Source organism: Triticum aestivum, chromosome 2D, assembly GCF_018294505.1.
Source record: "Triticum aestivum cultivar Chinese Spring chromosome 2D, IWGSC CS RefSeq v2.1, whole genome shotgun sequence".
Classification (NCBI taxonomy): Eukaryota; Viridiplantae; Streptophyta; class Magnoliopsida; order Poales; family Poaceae; genus Triticum; species Triticum aestivum.
Window position 1 is genome coordinate 11,374,757 of NC_057799.1, and position 18,510 is coordinate 11,393,266.

At 44.4% G+C, this 18,510-nt stretch overlaps 1 pseudogene; it reads right to left on the reverse strand.

Annotated features, from left to right (window-relative positions):
• Window positions 1–837: 837 nt before the first annotated feature.
• LOC123055473 (disease resistance protein Pik-2-like) lies at window positions 838–13,285 on the reverse strand (annotated as a pseudogene).
• Between the last annotated feature and the right edge of the window lie 5,225 nt (window positions 13,286–18,510).

Below are 18,510 nucleotides of genomic sequence, written 5' to 3' on the forward strand. Positions count from 1 at the left end.
ACGCGTCGCCATTTACATTAATGAATGCTACCCTGTTCATCCACTGATCAAGGGTGCTGACTACTCATTTTTGGCATCTTTCTTTATTGTTTAGGAATCGAAGGCGTCCCAAAGGACGGTGCACAATACTTGACAAGCTTCACAACGAGTGACGGTTTGCTTCTTCACCGCCCACCCTACTTTGTTGTTCCCACCGGTTTCTTATGAAAGGAATGCATGGGGTTGATGGTCAGCACCCTACTTTGTTTCTTATCCCTGTTCTTTTCAATTAATTTTTCTATTTATCCTGGGGTTGCCATGGGCACAACATGACTGCTCTGTTTCGTAACCATTTATAGGGTAAGAGGCCCTGTCCTAGATTTTTTTATTTTGTTTTATTTTTGGAAAGCCAGGACTGGAGTAGTATAAAATTGGTACATTCAGTGTGGAACTAACCTGGAAAAGATGGCTGATGCGGTTGATGGAGTAGCAATGGGCAAGGCTAGGACTAGGGTAGGATATTGCCATCTAACTCAAGGTTTTTTCTTTTGACTTGAATTCAAGATTTTTTTTATAGTACAATCATGTAAAACAGATACCAAACAGATACCACGAATATTTCCACTATCTTACAACACAGCCATCTTTCAGATGGGCCTTTCTACCAATGAAGTAAACATGTTTAATTTCTAGAAGATTTTTCCAACATGCAGAATCAGATAATTTAAATGGCTTGCCTTTTATATGCACAATTAGCTGCTTTGCTTGGCCTTCTGCATTTTACCTGCTGATTTTGCGGCACCCACTTCGGCCCACCTCACCACCAACCGGTCTGGTTGTAGTGGCAGTGGTACCTCTTCAAACTGGGTCCACTTGTGTTTTCCGCAAGCCCTCCACGAAGGCGTCGTCCTCATAGCGTTTGTTGTGCAGCATGAATTCCTTGAGGTTTGTGAGATATTTTAGCCCAGTAAACAACCCAATGTTTCTCTCGTAAGGTGGGGCAGAAAACAGCAGCACCTCAAGCTTAGGGGCTGCTCCATCTTCGAACTTCACCTCTCGTAGCTTTCCTATGCCACGCTTCCATTGTCCTTGAGACCACAAACTCAGTTCCAACACCTGCAGACTCGGGAATGCACCAGGGGAAAAATTGAAGGAGACAAAAATACTGCTGAATGAATCCTGCAATAGGTGTAAGTTGGTCAGGTTCGGTAGCTCCCCAAGGAATTGTATGGCCTCATCGTGTTCCCATATCATGGTGCTCCGTAGCTCCAACTTTCCAAGGTTTTGAAGTCCCTCGATCCATGTTGGCAGTTCAATCAGGTTGCCATATAGCTTGAGGCTCCGAAGATTTTTGGGAGCTAGAGACACTTCGGCAAAGCAGCCGGCTAAACCTGGATTCCCCTCTGACCGTACAAGCAAGGATTCCAAACATTCCATATCGGTAATAGCTGAGAAGAATTTCACATAATTTCTCTTGTTGAGACCAGTCACCCTTAATTTACGCAACTCGGTAAGATACTGCAGGTCTTCAAGAATGGTGTCCGCCCCATCAATATTCACAACACCCAACGTGTGGAGGGCCTTCAGTTGCCGTATTCCTCTTGGAAACTTGACACCATGAGATTTTAGCCTAAAAAAGAAGATAGGCAACCCATGAAAACCATCTTTCATAAATACCCATGAGAACCTCGCTACAAGAAGCAGTTGGCCGAATCCCATGATAAGCAGCAACCATACGAGGCCCCACAGTACAAAATAGAGACAAGCATTTAAAACTCGGATCAACTGCCTGTTCACGTAGTAGCAGCATCTATGGCCGAAGAACAATCTTTCAAAGACCTGGAGGCATAAGTGGAAACAAACGGAACCATGTTCCCATATTGCACAAATCCAATTTCTTTTTCTCCCATCCTCAATATCTGGCACGAAACCCACACGCAGGTACTGTAACTTCCGAAGCTTGACAATTGTTCTTGGCAGGCTGATTATCTCCGTATCTCTGATATCCAGCGTCTACAGGAACTTAAGGTTACCCAATGAATTTGGAAGACGTAAAATACCATCACATCTTCGTAGAGAGAGGTAGCTCAGAAGAAAAAGCTGACAAATTTGATGGAGATCATGATCAGTTATACCCTCTGTGTCTTCAAGATCCAGCACTCGGAGGAATCTCATCTTATCAGAAATGAAAAATGATTCCCATGCTCCAAATACAGTTAGGGATCTTAAGCGTGATAAATCCAGTGCACACTCAAAAGCATCCTGATCCCGTCTCCAGCTACTGCTTACAGCAAGGTGACGAATTTTACCTTCGGTGTTTATGTTGCAGCTTCCCTCCAGTGTAGTGACAAGGTTTTCTTCCACTGCCTTTGAGATCCCAATTTCACGTATCAGATCATGAACTTGCAAAAAGACAATCCTTCTAGTCCTACGGGTTGCCCCTTTTGATGGTTGAACCATGGTCCTCTTGATAAGCTGTGTGATATAGCCGGTCCCAATTTCCTCTGCAGTCATGCCCCGTATCCCCCTTGAGTAACCCTCTGCTATCCACCGTCTAACCAATCGTTTCCATCTGATGTCTTGGTCTTCAGAAAATATTGACAAATACAAGAAGCAGGGCTTGAGAACATATGGTAAACCTTCGTAGCTCGAGGTGAGAACTGTCTTGATCATCCCAAGCTCTGGATTGACCTCGAGCTCGGCACTAATGTGTTTGTTCAAATTCCTCCACTCTATTGCTGTTTTAGGTTTGCTTGACAAGAAGCTGCCTACGGTGGATATGGCAAGAGGAAGGCCACCACACTTCTTCAGTATAAGATTCTCTTGCTCAATCATATCTGGACTATAACTGCAATTATCTCTCTCCATAGTATCCTTGAATACCTGTTATCCATACAATTCAAGACTCATTCAGATCATATCCCCATAATGATAGTTACTTTGATTTTTGCTACTTAGGAAACTAGCCCAATGGAACGTATTTTGGGGTCAATAGTCATGATGTACCCAAAAGCACCATATTATGGAGCACATATCTCGCTTGTGCTGCTGTGAGGTAGCTGATAATTTTTATGTGATTTTAAATTAGTACTCCCTCCGTTCCAAAATAGATGACTCAATTTTGTACAAAGTTAGTATAAAGTGGGATCATCTATTTTGGAACGGAGGGAGTATATGATAGTTGGCTTTTCGTTGATACTACATGTAGAGTTACAAAGATTTAACTGGTGTGGTCCAAATTAGGAATTAATAGATAAATATTATAGTAATGTTTAACTATAATTTATGGGATTGATATATTGTAAAATAAGTATTCATCAAATCAATGGTCAGGTGAGGTTATGTGAGAGCAAGGTTCAACAAATCAATGGTCAAATGATTAAATATAATATTTTTCTATAAGCAACCATAAATATTTATGTCAGTTAAAATATCATCCAGATGATAAACATATTTGTCATGTTTTCTGGAGTCATGGTGTTCCCCAAACAGAAAATTAATCAGCATATGTATCATATGTGCATGATATTAACTCTCGACATTGCTTGTAATTAGTATCAGATGCCAATGTTGCCAATATATATCGTACTTGTTAATGATTTTGATTACTTCTAGGAATGAGTATTATCTTGAAAATAAGATGTGAAGACTTGAGAGCAAGGGTTTGGTAAATAATTATGAACTTATTGTATTATTTTCTTACCGCACTTTAATTGATGATAGCCACTAAATTATAGACTCAACTACAAAATATTTTCCTTAATGCCGACTAATGTTTTGACTCGAATGTATATGGAAGAGGTAAATCTAATGTGGACCTCGATCCATAGACTATATGTATGCATACATGGAAAATATATAGTCTTAACAGGGCAGTGGAAACAACTTATTTACGCCAATCCGGCACAAATTATGTCTAGTTGTCTACACAATCGCATTGTAGCCCATAAGCAATTAGCATGTCTTTTTTGTACATCAACCTACCCTTTAGCTTCAGAGTCCCGGAGTGATTTCCATGATTAACGAACCCCGGGGTGCGTTTACAAGTTGGTCATCAACACTCGTTGTTTTTGTCGATTCTGACCCGTTTCGTGGACTATTACTCACCGTTTTGGGCTCCCAAAGCGACTTTCATGATTGACGAACCCCGGGGTGCGTTTATGTGTCGTTAATCAATAACCCTAGGTTTTTCCGATTTTGGGCTCTTTCATGGACTATTAGTCACCGTTTTGGAGTCCCAAAGCGATTTCAATGGTTGTCGGACCCCAAAGTGTGCTTACGTGTTGGTCGTCAAGACTCGAAGTTTGGGCCCATTCTGGCCCGTTTCATGGACTATTTCTCATTTTTTGGGGTCCCGAAGTGATTTCCACGATTGACAAACCCCGGGGTGCGTTTACGTGTCGGTCATCAACACTCACAATCTTGGCCGATCCTGGTCCGTTTCATGCACTATTACTCACCGTTTTGGGGTCCCAGAGCGATTTCCACGATTGACGAGTCCCAGGGTGTGTTTACGTGTCCGTCTTCAACACTCACAGTTTTGGCCAATTCTGATCCGTTTCGTGGACTATTACTGACCATTTGAGGTCCCGAAGTGATTTCCATAATTGTTGAACCCCAAGGTGCGCTTATGTGTCTGTCATCAACACTCACAGTTTTGACCGATTCTGGCCGTTTCATGGATTATTACTCACTGTTTTGGGGTCCCGGAGTGATTTCCACGATTAACGAACCCCGGGGTGCGTTTACAAGTTGGTCATCAACACTCGCGGTTTTTATCGATTCTGACCCGTTTCGTAGACTATTACTCACCGTTTTGGGCTCCCAAAGCGATTTCCATGATTGACGAACCCCGGGGTGCGTTTATGTGCCGTTAATCAATAATCCTAGGTTTTTCTGATTCTGGGCTCTTTCATGGACTATTAGTCACCGTTTTGGGGGTCCCATAGCGATTTAGTGTTGGTCGTCAAGACTCGAAGTTTGGGCCGATTCTGGCCCGTTTCTTGGACTATTTCTCATTTTTGGGGTCCTGAAGTGATTTCCACGATTGACAAACCCCGGGGTGCGTTTACGTGTCGGTCATCAACACTCACAATTTTGGCCGATCCTGGTCCGTTTCGTGCACTATTACTCACTGTTTTGGGGTCCCGGAGTTGTTGAACCCCAAGTTGTTGAATAGGGACGACGTCGTATATGACATATCATCGACATCTTCATCCATGTCGATGGCCTCTTTAGAGGCGTAGTCCAGCATGTCGGTTAAATCCTCGACCGTAGCGACTAGATATCGATGGGTTGCGGGTGGGACGAAAATTTCCATGCCCTCGGATTTACATCTGATCTAGTCGTTAACCGAGGTCTGTCCGTCCAAGATTACAAGAATCTAGATTCGGCCCAGCATCGTCTCATTTAAAGCGAAGAGGTCGGCCTCGCCCATCTTTTGATAGTGGGCGACGCTCACCCGGAGTTTGGCCGAGGTATTGCATGATGCAGCCTCGGGGTTTTCGTCGGGGAGGCTCGACGCCTGAACCAGTAAGGTGATTCTCAGATCCGAGCTCGAAGCCAGTTCTGGGGGACATATCTCATCATGGGCCTGCTTTGATATCCGTGGGATTCTTGGGCCGATCTGTACCCAACCCGAGAAAGTAAGCTCGTCGTGTGAATCTTTGGCATATTCGAGATTGCCAAACTGGATGGCTTGGACTAGGGGGAGATTCTCTACTTGGCCAAGATGGCTAGCTGAGTCGGCGTGCAACACGATGCTGCCGATGGTGAAGAGCTGGCCAGGGACGTAGATATCCCCGCAGCCAATGTTGCCATCGTTTCAAAGTTTCGTCATCGAGCTCTTGCAAACCCACAGCGGGACCTGCGTGGGATACCAATGTCGGTGCTGAAACTGGCATATCTCACGTTAGGGGTCCCAAGCTTGGTGATCAGAGCTATATGGTAATAGGAGAAAGTAGGGACACGATGTTTACCTAGGTTCAGGCCATCTCGAGGAGGTAAAACCCTACGTCATGCTTCTGATATATTGTTTGTGATGGGATACAGAGTACAATATGTTCTACCTCGAGATGGTATGAAGGAGTTCTAAGCTCTAAACCTCCTAGTTGTGTTTCTACAAACTAAACCCCACGACTTATATAGGCATCGGCGGTATCTAGGGTTTACACATGGATGGTTACAATCTAGGAATAAGCATGCCGATCTTTCAAATACGCCTTGAAGTATATGCCAAGTCTTTAGGAGATCTTCATCTTTATTACGCCGAGGGGCAGGGCCTGCATTACCTATTTATTACTATTGGTGGGTCCCTGGCCCGGCCCATAACTGGCAGACCGATGTGCCAAGCACGTCCTATTCCAGGACACTAAGACAAGCTCTAGCAGTCCTATTCAGTATTTTTGGTATTCCCATACACTATCGGCATGTAACCATCACTGAGTGGAAGCACGTGGAATAGAGACTTGAGAAACGTCTAGCCAGTTGGAAGGCCAAACTCTTATCATATGGGGGGCAATTGATATTGATTAATTCCATCCTTAGCAATATGGTTCACTACATGTTTGGTAGTACAATACATGTTTGGCATCTCGATTAGTTTAGGTCTAAGATTTTTTTTGGGTAGTACGATAATGAATCCAAGAAATATTGGATGGCTAGGTGGAGTGCTTTATTCAAATCTAAAACTCATGGGGGGGCTTGGAGCTCAATATCTTGAGAACATCGCTCTTCTCAGTAAATGGGTTTACACATTTCTCACTGAGAATGAAGTGTGGCAGCAAATCATTCATAAAAAGTACATCGGGTCCATAGCCATCTCTCAAGTACATTGGAAACCCGATGATTCACATTTTTGGTGTGGCGTGATGAAGGCTAAAGAATTCTTTTTCCGATTTGGCACCTTCTGTATTAGGGATGGTTCTCAGGTTTGATTCCGGGAAGACACCTTGCTGGGGCCACCTGACTTATGCTGCAATACCCTAGCTTGTACAGGATTATCGATCAAACATGGTTTGGGGCAAGAAAACCATGATATTTCTTTAGTTAGTTTTCGTCAGGCTTATACAGACGGCAAAGACAGTATTACAGATGGTAAAGATTTTGCCGTCAGCTGCAAACGGCAAAGAGTGTCGGCAAATTCTAAATCTGCAAAGGGGTACTTTGCCGTCAGCCTTTCGTCGGGATGACGGCAAAGTCTTTGCCGTCAGCCAAACTGATGTTTTGCAGTCAGTCGACATAACAACAAACAGCAAAGAAAAGCTTCTTTTGCCGTCAGTCGATTTAGTAGCAGACGGCAAAGAAGCTCCTTTGCCGTTAGCCTCCAAAAATCAAAGACGGCAAAGAATTTTGTTTATTAAAATAAATCAGCAGTACATCACATTATCCATCCACACTTTGTTTCCAGAATCGATGACGAACGGACAAATTTCACAATAGAATACATCATCACTTGCTGATCCAAGCCAAAACTGCTCTATTGCATAATATGAACGGATTACACACGTATTTTTTTTACAGGAGAACAGGCAACGACGAACTCCGGGGCCGGCAGGTGACGAGGCCGGGGCCGGCGGGTGAGGAGGCGGCCAGTGAGGCCGGGGCCGGCCGGCGAGATGGCGGCCAACGAGGTGGTGGCGGGCGGCGGCGGGCGTACGGGCGCGACGAGGGGAGTGGACGGGGCCCGCAGCGAAGGGGGAAGTCGATGCGCCGGACGGGGCCGGCGGCGCCGGGCGCGACAGTGGCAGGGCCAGGGGCACGTGGAGGCGGGCGGCCGGCCGGCCGGAGGCCGCCGGAGTCCCGCGTCGGGGGCAGTCGAGCGGAGGCGGGCGGAGACGGGCGGCTTGGATGGCTACGGGAGGTGGACGTCGGCGGCGTGCGGAGCAGGGTGAAGGCCACCGGAAGCGCGCGGAGGCGGGCGCCCGGGCGGCGGCCGGTAGAATCGAGCTGCCGGGCCGTAGACGTCGGGGCGACGGGGCGCAGACGCCGGCACACGGGGAATCCATGACGAGGAGGCCTGCGGCGGCGCCGAGGCGCGAGGCGAACGGGGCGAAGAGAGCAGAGGCCGGCGGTGCCGGGGCGCAGACGACTGCGTGCGGGGGCGCCGTGGCGACGAGGCATGCGGCGACGCTAGGGCCAACGCGGGAGGACGCAGGGGCGAACTGGCGGCGAGATGGCCGGAGCACGAGCAGCAGTTCGTGAGAGAGAGAGAGAGAGAGAGATGCGTATGAGAGAGGGTTCATGCGGGGATAAAGGAGTTCGGGTGAGATGGGAGTCGTGGGTGGGGGCGGGTAGGTTCATGGGGGCGCATGCATCGTGGGTCAGTGGGTGTGGATGGGGGCATGCGTCGGCGTCCGATGATGGTTGGAATGTGCGTCTAAGATGTTGTCATGTCATCGATCCAGGTGATCTATCCGCGTGATGTGCTTTCTCTTTGCCGTCTGCCACAAATGGCAAAGAGCTCACTTTGCCGTCTGCCAGAAAAAACACAAACGGCAAAGAATTTTTCCCGTCTGCCACCGTCTGTGTATTTTTTTGCCAGACGGTAAAATGAGCTCTTTGTCGTCTGTGTTTTTTTTTCAAACGGCAATGTTTATTTTGCCGTTAGTTTTTCTTTGCCGAACCCTTCTTTGCTGTCTTGCCCGACAAAACTCTGACGGCAAAGACCTCCCCAGACGGCAAATTAGATTTTTCCCGTAGTGCTAGGGCCTCGCCTTGCAACATGAAATGAATTACTCATTCGTCTGGAGGCCATTCGGTTGTCAGGTGAACTAGACATGTTTCGATGGAATTTGCATCAGTATGACATGTTTTTAGTGAAATCCTTCTATGATTCAACGGTTGATGCTGATGTTTTGGTTGATAACAGATATTTGTGGAAGCTCGAAATTCCTGTATGAGTGAAAATATTCCTCTGGTTTTGAAACAAAGGGGTCATATTAACTAGAGACAATTTGACGCGATGAAACTAGGAAGGTAGCAAGACATAACGAGTCGATTAAACACCTATTCTTTGAGTGTAAGTTCGCTCATTCAGTTTGGACCATAGTTCAAGTAGCTTCAAATCTATATCCCCATGTAGTGCACGTAACATGTTCAGCAATTGGTTGATGGTATTGATAAACAACTGTATGCACTTATTGTTGTAGGTGCGGTTGTCTTATGCTGGACATTGCAGCTTGCCAGGAATGATGTGGGTTTTAATAATAAATGTGTTTCATCCGCAATGCAATGCAGTTATTCATGCATGTACCCGATGCCTCTGTACCTCATCTATCCTACAGAGGCTGGAGGACAGAGACTTTTTTATCATGGCGTCTACACGGCTGCAGCTTGCGGTCAGGGAGGTATTCTCCACTCAAGGATGGTGGTGTAATCTCTGGATTGGACTGCCGCACCATAGGCTGGACTGATTGATTATTTTTATGTAAAACAATGTTTATTTTTGGGTTGTTCGGACTTGTTGGCTTCGCACATAATACTATGCAGAGGCCGGCTATTCTTTCGATATAATTGCATCACCTCGATATATAAATTCAATCAAATGTGTTGCATCGAAAAAAAAATCCACAGCTTCAAGCCCAACACATGCATGATGTGGTCTTGTGCAGGCTATGGTGCCTAACTTTGTAGAAATGCCTACCAAATTCTACAACACCAAATAGTCTCATTTGAGTAGACTGATTATGAATTATGAGTTTATAGTATATTTATTCTGTATTATGAATGTTGATAATTATTTATAAATTTGATCAAAATTAATAGAAGTTTGACTTAAGAAAAATCTGGAATGACAAGTATTTGGGACGAAGGAGTAGGTATGTTATCGCCTATGGCGTAGTTTTAATCCTTTGACAAGTGTCTTTGTAAACAGAAGGAGGTTCTAGCTCGTCGGATCGACTTGGGTACCACAAAGCACATCGCCTATGTTCTTCCATTTATTTATTCATATGGCATGTTTAGTTAGGTGTTTCAGCCTGCTTTATATTATTATTAATTTGAGTACGTGTCACTTAATAAAAAAACAGCAACATAATTAATATATGTTTAGCTTCTTTCTTGGAATAAAAAATAAATATTTACACAATTATTCTTAGATGATTTAAGTACAGAGAAGTTAAACAATGTGACTAGAAGGTATGTTATGCAAAGAGACATGTTGAACAGAAAATGAGAAGCTAAATTAGCTGAAACCAGGTTTGTGGTCGTACCTTCTTTTGAAATAGCTTGCGAGCGTCCGTTTCATTTAGGAGTTCAAGATTGTATATGTTCTCCTTTCTGGAAGAACAACTTTCAGCAATATTCAGTTCTCGTGTGGTAACAATGATCCGGTTACGACCATCATTTCTTGGTGGCGGCAGGAGCTTCATTATCCACCGCCATTTCCCAACAGACCACAGATCGTCCAAAACGACGAGGCATTTATGTTCCAGTAAAATCTCTGCTAACTGGACAATTGGCTCCTTGCTAGAGCCAGAGCCAGAGCCACAGCCAAACTCCCCTTTATCTGCATTATTGCGTAGAAATTGCTGGAGTAAGTCCCCAATAAATTCCTGCTCGGTGAAAGAACGTGAGACAGTTAACCAGGCACGCCTCTGAAATCTGTCGCCGTGTTCTTGTTGGTACACACTTCTCACGAGGGTTGTTTTTCCAAGTCCGCCCATTCCATAAATGGCAATCACCTCACCACCTTGATTACCTACAGGAGTAAGTAATTCCATAACTTTAGCTTTTGCTGCCACTCGGTCAATGAGTTCACCTTCCACCAAAGCAGCAGCCATTGCACTGGCAGGAGTGAGCTTCTCAGGTTCAGTTGAGCTGGATCCAGCCTTGTCGTCCTCTTCGGTTCGAGTGTCCACCTGAACACCAAGGAACACTTAGGGGGAATACTTCTTGCCGAGATGCATTAATATTTGCAGCATGTTCTAGTTTACCGGAAAAGGCTTTCGCCCCGCTTTATATATAAAGCAAACCACCAAAGCCACACGGTCCAACAAGAATTCATACCGCACACACACGAACACAAAGTACGAACAGGTTCTGCTGAGGGCACGGTCCAACAAGCATGTTCTAGTGTCCAATACAAGATAATTTTTCTAACAATCTATACTATTTCGTCCGTTCTAAAATGTAAGATCTATTAGTTTTTCTAACAGATGAACATATCCATGTTTGACCAAGTTTACAGCAAAATATATCAACATATAAAATCCCAAATAAATAAAAAATTGTGGTGACTAAAATGACATGATTTGGTATTTTGGGCATTCATATTAAGTTAGAGAAGTTTGATGCCCACAAAACTAGTTGTAGTTTTAACGAGCACAATAGTGACAGATCAATTTGGCCATCTATCACTATTGTGCTTGTTGATCTGTCACCGTGGCTATTTAAAGTATTCTAGAAAAAAAAATGTAGCCATCTAAAATAAGTACTCAATCCTTTCCAAAATATATGGAAAAGAAACCCGCGAATTTCATCACAAAAAACAGATAAAAAATATATAAGGATGTACACGACGTACACTTTTGTTCGGTAGAAGCCAATTGTAATTGCATATTTATCATAAATACATACTTTTTATAATGCATTTAATTGTTATTACACACGAAAACAACTATACATCAAATGTAACAAGTATATATATCGCAGCCTCAATTTATCCAGCAATTATGCATGTGCACAACTCACTCATTCTGAGGAAGAGGATGCTTACCTTCTTATAGAAGGCAAAAAATTCCTTGTCGATTGACCAGTTCTGCTCTATCTCAGATAGCATGTAAGGCTGCTCAGTGCATAAACTTGCAACTTCAAATTGCTGAGTGGACACAATAATTTGGCTTCCTTTGTTGTTCGGGAAGTATGTTTTGATCCAGTCCCACTCTTCTATAGTAGAGACATCATTAATAACAACGAGATATCTGTTGTCCGTCACAAAACGATTGAACTCATCAACCAAATTATCTTGTGATTCCATATGCTTCAAAACCTGCAACCCTGTTCTTTTAACATTGTCTTTGCACAACTCCCCATAAAACTGCCTCACCAAGCTTGCAAAGAAGTCATTTGGATTGAAGGGATGTGTGAGCCTCATCCAGGCTCGGCACTCAAACTTGGATTTTACATCTTGATTATTGTAGGCAGCCCTAATGATGGACGCCACCCCAACATCGCTGCTTGATCCCCACACTGCGATAGCACTAGGAACATCATCATCACGAGTAATCAGTTTGACCAGATCTACCTTTTTCTTGTCCTGTAGTGCAGCACGTGTAGCCTCAGCGATCTGAAGTTGTACTTCGGTGCTGATGGTAGACTGTTCATCATTGGAGGTAGGCTTGCAGCCAGAGCGCCGGATGAGGCGGTAGCGCACGTTCCTTTGGCTCACATCCTCCACTTTGATTCTCAGATCCTTCATCTCTTTGGCTACACGGCGCCGGTCTAGCAGCGTGCGGATGCGCCACCAGGAATAATTTTCAATACGAACAGCGAAATCCTAGAGGTAAGGAAATCAATGGATCAAATACCAACTGAATACTGACGAAACTGCATTCATCTCTAAATATTTACATGGAATACTAATGAGAAGGATCATGAAAACTAGGACATGATGCATCCAGTACATATATATTTATAGCTTGAAATTAACTGAGCAAGACATTCGTAATAGTTCTATCATCAGCAGCCATGCATTTTATCTATTTGTTTCACTAACTGAGCATATGTTGGAGTTAAGCTAAGATCTATCACCATGTAATTAGGATATTTCAATACCTATGTTTGGTTCTTATTTCTGAATGGTTTGGAGTTACATATCGCATATCATTTTGGATAGCAAAAAACTATGCAGCACTCATGTCCATACTTTTATTACCAAAAAATGCAAGTAATTAAGAAGAAAAAATTTAACGGGATTTAGCAGCAACATGCTAATGGATGCGAAAATTTAACCCACATATAGTCACTCTTATATCTACCTGGAGGGAGTCCTCAACGTCGTAGGCCATGTCACGGACTTGCTTCACCCAGGTCTTGACCACCTTGTGGTCATCTCGCTCCTCATGTGCAGCCTCCAGGAAAGCTTGCATCATCTCAAGCTCGTCAGTGATAAAAGCCTGATCACCCTGGACTCCGAGCTGCAAAGCCACCTCCCCTGCCACAGTAGATTTGGCGTAGCTAAGCGCTCCATTCAGCACGGACTTGCCAATGCTTAGCACCGTGGCCTCCATGAGCTGGTGCTCTGCTTGTGTTGATGGGTTGTGATGGTAGAGGCAATACTGATGCTGGGGCTAGAGCCAAAAGGCGAACTGTGATATTAGAAAGAGAAGCTGGCCGGCAATGCCGGTGTTAGTAAGCTAGCTTCTCTTTGAAAACACTATAAGAACAAGACTCTAGGCTGTTTGCCAAGTCTTCACAACTTCATTTGACCAGGCTGTATGCTTTTACTGCCTACTTCGTAGGTTGCGCTGCTTGCTAAGCATCTGCCAGAGTTGTGTTTGAACTTAGTTACTACAGGGCAGCATGGTTCATTTGCCAAAGCAACGGCCTCGATTCCGGATCTCTAGGTAGTGACCACTTGCCTGCAAGTCTAAGAGATTAGCATTACATTAGTGGGTTGCCTCAACAAAACACGGCCGGGACCGCTTCCTCCATGCACGTTCTGGCTCGTTGGGGATTGTGTCGACTGTCGAGCATGTGAGTTCGTGGAAACGGACAAGGTAAGCTCGTGGTAAGTGTTTGAGTTTTGCATGAACACTTTGTCAACTGTATTTTCACCCACAGCCGGCCATGGCATTCTACACGCCCTTGCGTGAACTGCATATAATGGGACCATACGTTATATAATAGGCAAAAGAAATACTTCCATGCCCATCCTGTACCGTGAGTGTAACTTTCATTAACAAATATGGTCTTAATACACCACAGAAATAATTTATGGGATGGCCTATTTTGCGGGATCTATCGGGGTGGAAAAAACTTACTCGTCCGCAAATCAGCGGTTATTATTCCGGATGGCCCCTTTTATGGGAAATGCTAGAGATGCTCTTAATCCCTTCCCTAAGGGGAATGGAGAGGTTTGAAGGGAATTGGGGAGGAATTTGACTCACAGGGGATTTAATCCCTCACAATCCCCTTTAATCCCCATCAAACCAATGCAAACAAACAAGGCCTGAGAGTATTTATAGGATGCAAAGAAATCCCTTCGAGTGTGAGTACAACAGAAAATCTATTGATTAGCTTGGGAACTTGGGTTGGGCAATCAATTGTATTTATAGGGAAGATGGAGAACAGGAGGAAGATGATGAGATGTCGGCGTGTTTCTCAGATAGAGCGAAGGAAAGAATTTAGGGAGGTGTTCACGCGTGACTTCCGTTCGTGCATGTGCATGACTTGCTCACTTCTTAATGGGTATGGCCTTCTTCTCTGTGTACTATTTTCTTCTTCTACGAATATATAAACAGTATACCTGCAGAGGGCATGGCCCCTACTCGGGCTGGGCACGAGGTCATTGCACTCGCCGCCATGGCCCAGGGCCGGCCCATAGTCGCTAGGTGTCAAAAGATCAGTTCTCGGCTCCAGTCCTAGTCGCACAGCAAAGTTCATCAGTTCATAACCAACCAAGGTTCTTGTCATCAAGTTCGATGACAGGTTAACAAAATCACGAACTTCTTTTCTGAGGTCTCGATAAACTTCAATATGCTAGCAAAACTTGCGTCTTCAGATTAGTAATGCATGTGACTTTTGAACCCAACAAATACTACAAACCAAATGCACGTTAGGCCTCCAGGGTAAGCATGTGATGTAGGCTTAACTACGTCTCGAAAATCCCGCAATCTCGGCTTCAAAATATTGTTGATACTAACGGGCCCTCTGCCCGTTGTGATGGTGGACCATGTGGGATGCCTCGATCAACAATAAGCCCAACCTAGGGACAATTAATTTGTATGCACGCATTTTGGAGCAATTGAGCTTGGGGGAGCATGTGAGTTTGTCGATTGACTGACTGGTTCCAGCGGTTGAAACCACATAGCCAGCTTCGGTAAACGGAAAGTGCTAGCCAACTGCTGATCCATATTGGCCAACGACAGATTAACATGAATGAAACTCAGGTACCATAACGGGCATAAAATTGAGAGGTGAGTTAATATTGGTAATAGAAGACACTTTTATTGACTCAAGTGTTCCATGTGGGGTAAAATACATCTTGGAAAAGGTGTTGTTTTTTCTTTTTCGAAAAGGGGTTTTACCCCAGCCTCTGCATCAGAAAGATGCATACGGCTCATATTATTAATAAAAAATCTAGCAACAAAGTCTCCAAGTCTCGAAGTAAGAAATAAACAAAACGCTCGTAAGAGCCGAATCGAAAGCCACAACCGGCTGGCAAATAAAATAGGAGCACTACATACCTATCCTATTACATGACCGCCATCCAAACCGGTTGAAAATAACCCGAGCTACCATCTCCCATCGGGTAGACGCAACGCCCCCTGGCCTCCGTCGGAGTGAGTAGCGACCACGTACGGATCAATGCTGTGGCCCTGAAAATAACCTGCAAAAAGTGAATGTTCGTTGATCTGTTAAAAACCAAATCATTTCTGCAGTTCCAGACTGCCCATAATAAGGCACAAACTCCAACACGAATGTGCCTCGCTATATCTGAGTCAACCCCATCAAGCCACGTTCCAAATAACATGTTGGTGGAAGTGGGCAGAATAATATTAAAAGCAATATGAATCGAACGCCAAAGAATCTTAGCCAGCGGACAATCTAGAAAGAGGTGTTTGATAGTTTCGTTATGGTCACAAAAACTACACCTAGCAGAACCCATCCAATTGCATTTTGCCAGATTATCCTTTGTCAAAATGACTTGTTTATGCATGAACCACATAAACACTTTGATTCGCAAAGGTACCTTTACTTTCCAAACGTGCTTCGAGGAGGGAATGACACTAGAGTTTATGACATCCAGATACATGGATTTGACCGAGAACACTCCGTCCTTAGTCAGTTTCCAATACAACCGATCTGGCTGCTGAGACAACTGGACATCCATCAACCGTCTTACAAGATGAAGCCAGGCCTCCCAACGATTTCCAACTAGCGTCCTCCGAAAACTAATATTGAGGGGAGTGGATTGTAAAACGTTTGCAACGTAGGCTTCTCGACGTTGAATAACGTTGTACAGAGTAGGATATTGAAGTGCAAGGGGCGTCTCCCCAAGCCACGTATCCTCCCAGAACCTCGTATTAGCTCCATTTCCGACTAAGAACCTTGTCCTGTTGAAAAAGAGTGGCTTGACTCTCATCAACCCTTTCCAAAATGGTGAGTCAGTCGGTCTCACTGTCACCTGTGCCAAGGTTTTAGACTGAAGATACTTATTTTGCAAAATCTGAGCCCAAGTAGCCTCCGTCTCGGACGAAAGTTTGAATAGCCACTTGCTGAGGAGACATCTGTTCTTGACATCCAGATTTTCAATGCCTAGACCCCCTTGGTCCTTCGGCCTACAGATGATGTCCCATTTTGCAAGCCTATACTTTCGTTTAAGCTCATCATTCTGCCAAAAGAATCGAGATCGATAAAAGTCTAACCTCTTCCTGACCCCCACCGGGACCTCAAAAAAGGATAGGAGAAACATAGTCATACTGGTGAGGACCGAATTAATCAAAATTAATCGCCCTCCATATGACATGAGCTTCCCTTTCCAACAGCTCAGTTTCTTTTCAAAACGATCCTCGATGCACTTCCACTCCTTGTTAGTCAGCTTACGATGATGAATGGGTATACCTAAGTACGTGAACGGTAACGAACCCAATTCACATCCGAACAATTGCTTATACGCCTCCTGGTCATCATTAGCTCTTCCAAAACAGAACAATTCGCTCTTGTCGAAGTTAATTTTGAGCCCGGACAATTGTTCAAATAAGCATAACACAAGCTTCATGTCTCTCGCTTTCGCCAAGTCATTCTCCATAAAGATGATAGTATCATCAGCATACTGTAAGATGGATATACCGCCATCAACTAGGTGCGGAACCAGGCCACCTACCTGCCCCGCATCCTTAGCCCGTCCTATTAAAATAGTTAGCATATCAACCACTATGTTGAATAGGATTGGTGACATGGGATCTCCTTGCCTTAACCCTTTGTGTGTCTGGAAATAGTGACCTATATCGTCATTCACTTTAATCCCCACACTCCCTTTTTGCGTAAAGGACTCAATCTGGTTTCTCCGGGCCGTGTCAAAACCTTTCATACGCAAAGCTTGTTGAAGGAAAGGCCATTTAACTTTATCGTATGCTTTTTCGAAATCCACTTTAAAAACCACACCATCTAGTTTTTTTTGAGTGAATCTCATGGAGCGTTTCATGCAAGACGACCACCCCTTCAAGGATATTTCTATCTGGCATGAAAGCAGTCTGAGACGGTTGCACAACTGAATGCGCAATCTGCGTAAGTCTGTTCGTCCCAACCTTGGTGAAGATTTTGAAACTAACATTAAGCAGACATATAGGCCTGAACTGCTCAATGCGAATAGCCTCTGTCTTCTTAGGAACAAGAGTTATCGTTCCAAAATTCAGCTTGAACAAATGAAGCTGTCCATTGAAAAACTCATGAAACATCGGCATCAGGTCTCCCTTAATGAAGTGCCAGCATTTTTTGTAAAACTCCGCCGGAAACCCATCCGGTCCTGGAGCCTTATTGTTTCCCATTTGTGCAATGGCCTCAAACACCTCTTTCTCCGTAAAGGGAGCAGTCAAAATCTCATTCTTGTCCGTCTCAAGTTGAGGAACATCCTCAACCCTTGACTCATCTAAAGACACAAAATTCTCTTCTGGAGGTCCAAACAACTGCTTATAATAGTTGGTAATGTAAACTTTCAGGTTTTCCTGGCCAACTATCGTCCCTTCGTATTGTTCTAATTGGAAAATTCTCTTCTTACGATGCTTTCCATTAGCAATCATATGAAAGAATTGAGTGTTATCCTCGCCTTGGACGATTTTACAAACCTTAGCTCTCAACGCCCATTTCAATTCCTCCTCGCGGAGAAGCTCTTTCAGCCGCAACTTGGCCTCCATTTTAGTCTCCAGCTCACTGGTATCTAAGATAGAGGTTTCAGCTTTTAACTCAAGGGTGTGAATAAGCAGGAGGAGTCTTTCCTTCTCCGCCTTATATATCCCATGCGTATGCTTGGCCCATCCACGAAGGAACCTTCGAAGATGACGAATCTTGCACTGCCACTGCTCAATGGGTGACCTTCCACACGAGTCTTTAGCCCACTCTCTAGCTAACAACTCGAGGAAACCCTCTCTTTCAAACCATGCAAGTTCAAAAGAGAAAATATTCTTGTTACCCACATGAGTTTGAGCCCCCGAGTCGACTAGTAGCGGTGTGTGATCCGAGATACCTCGTGTCAACGCCCGCACCGTTACCAGGGGAAACTTCTGTTCCCATTCGACACTAGCTAAAACACGGTCAAGCTTCTCAAAAGTCGGAACCGGTAACAAGTTAGCCCAAGTGAATTTCCTACCC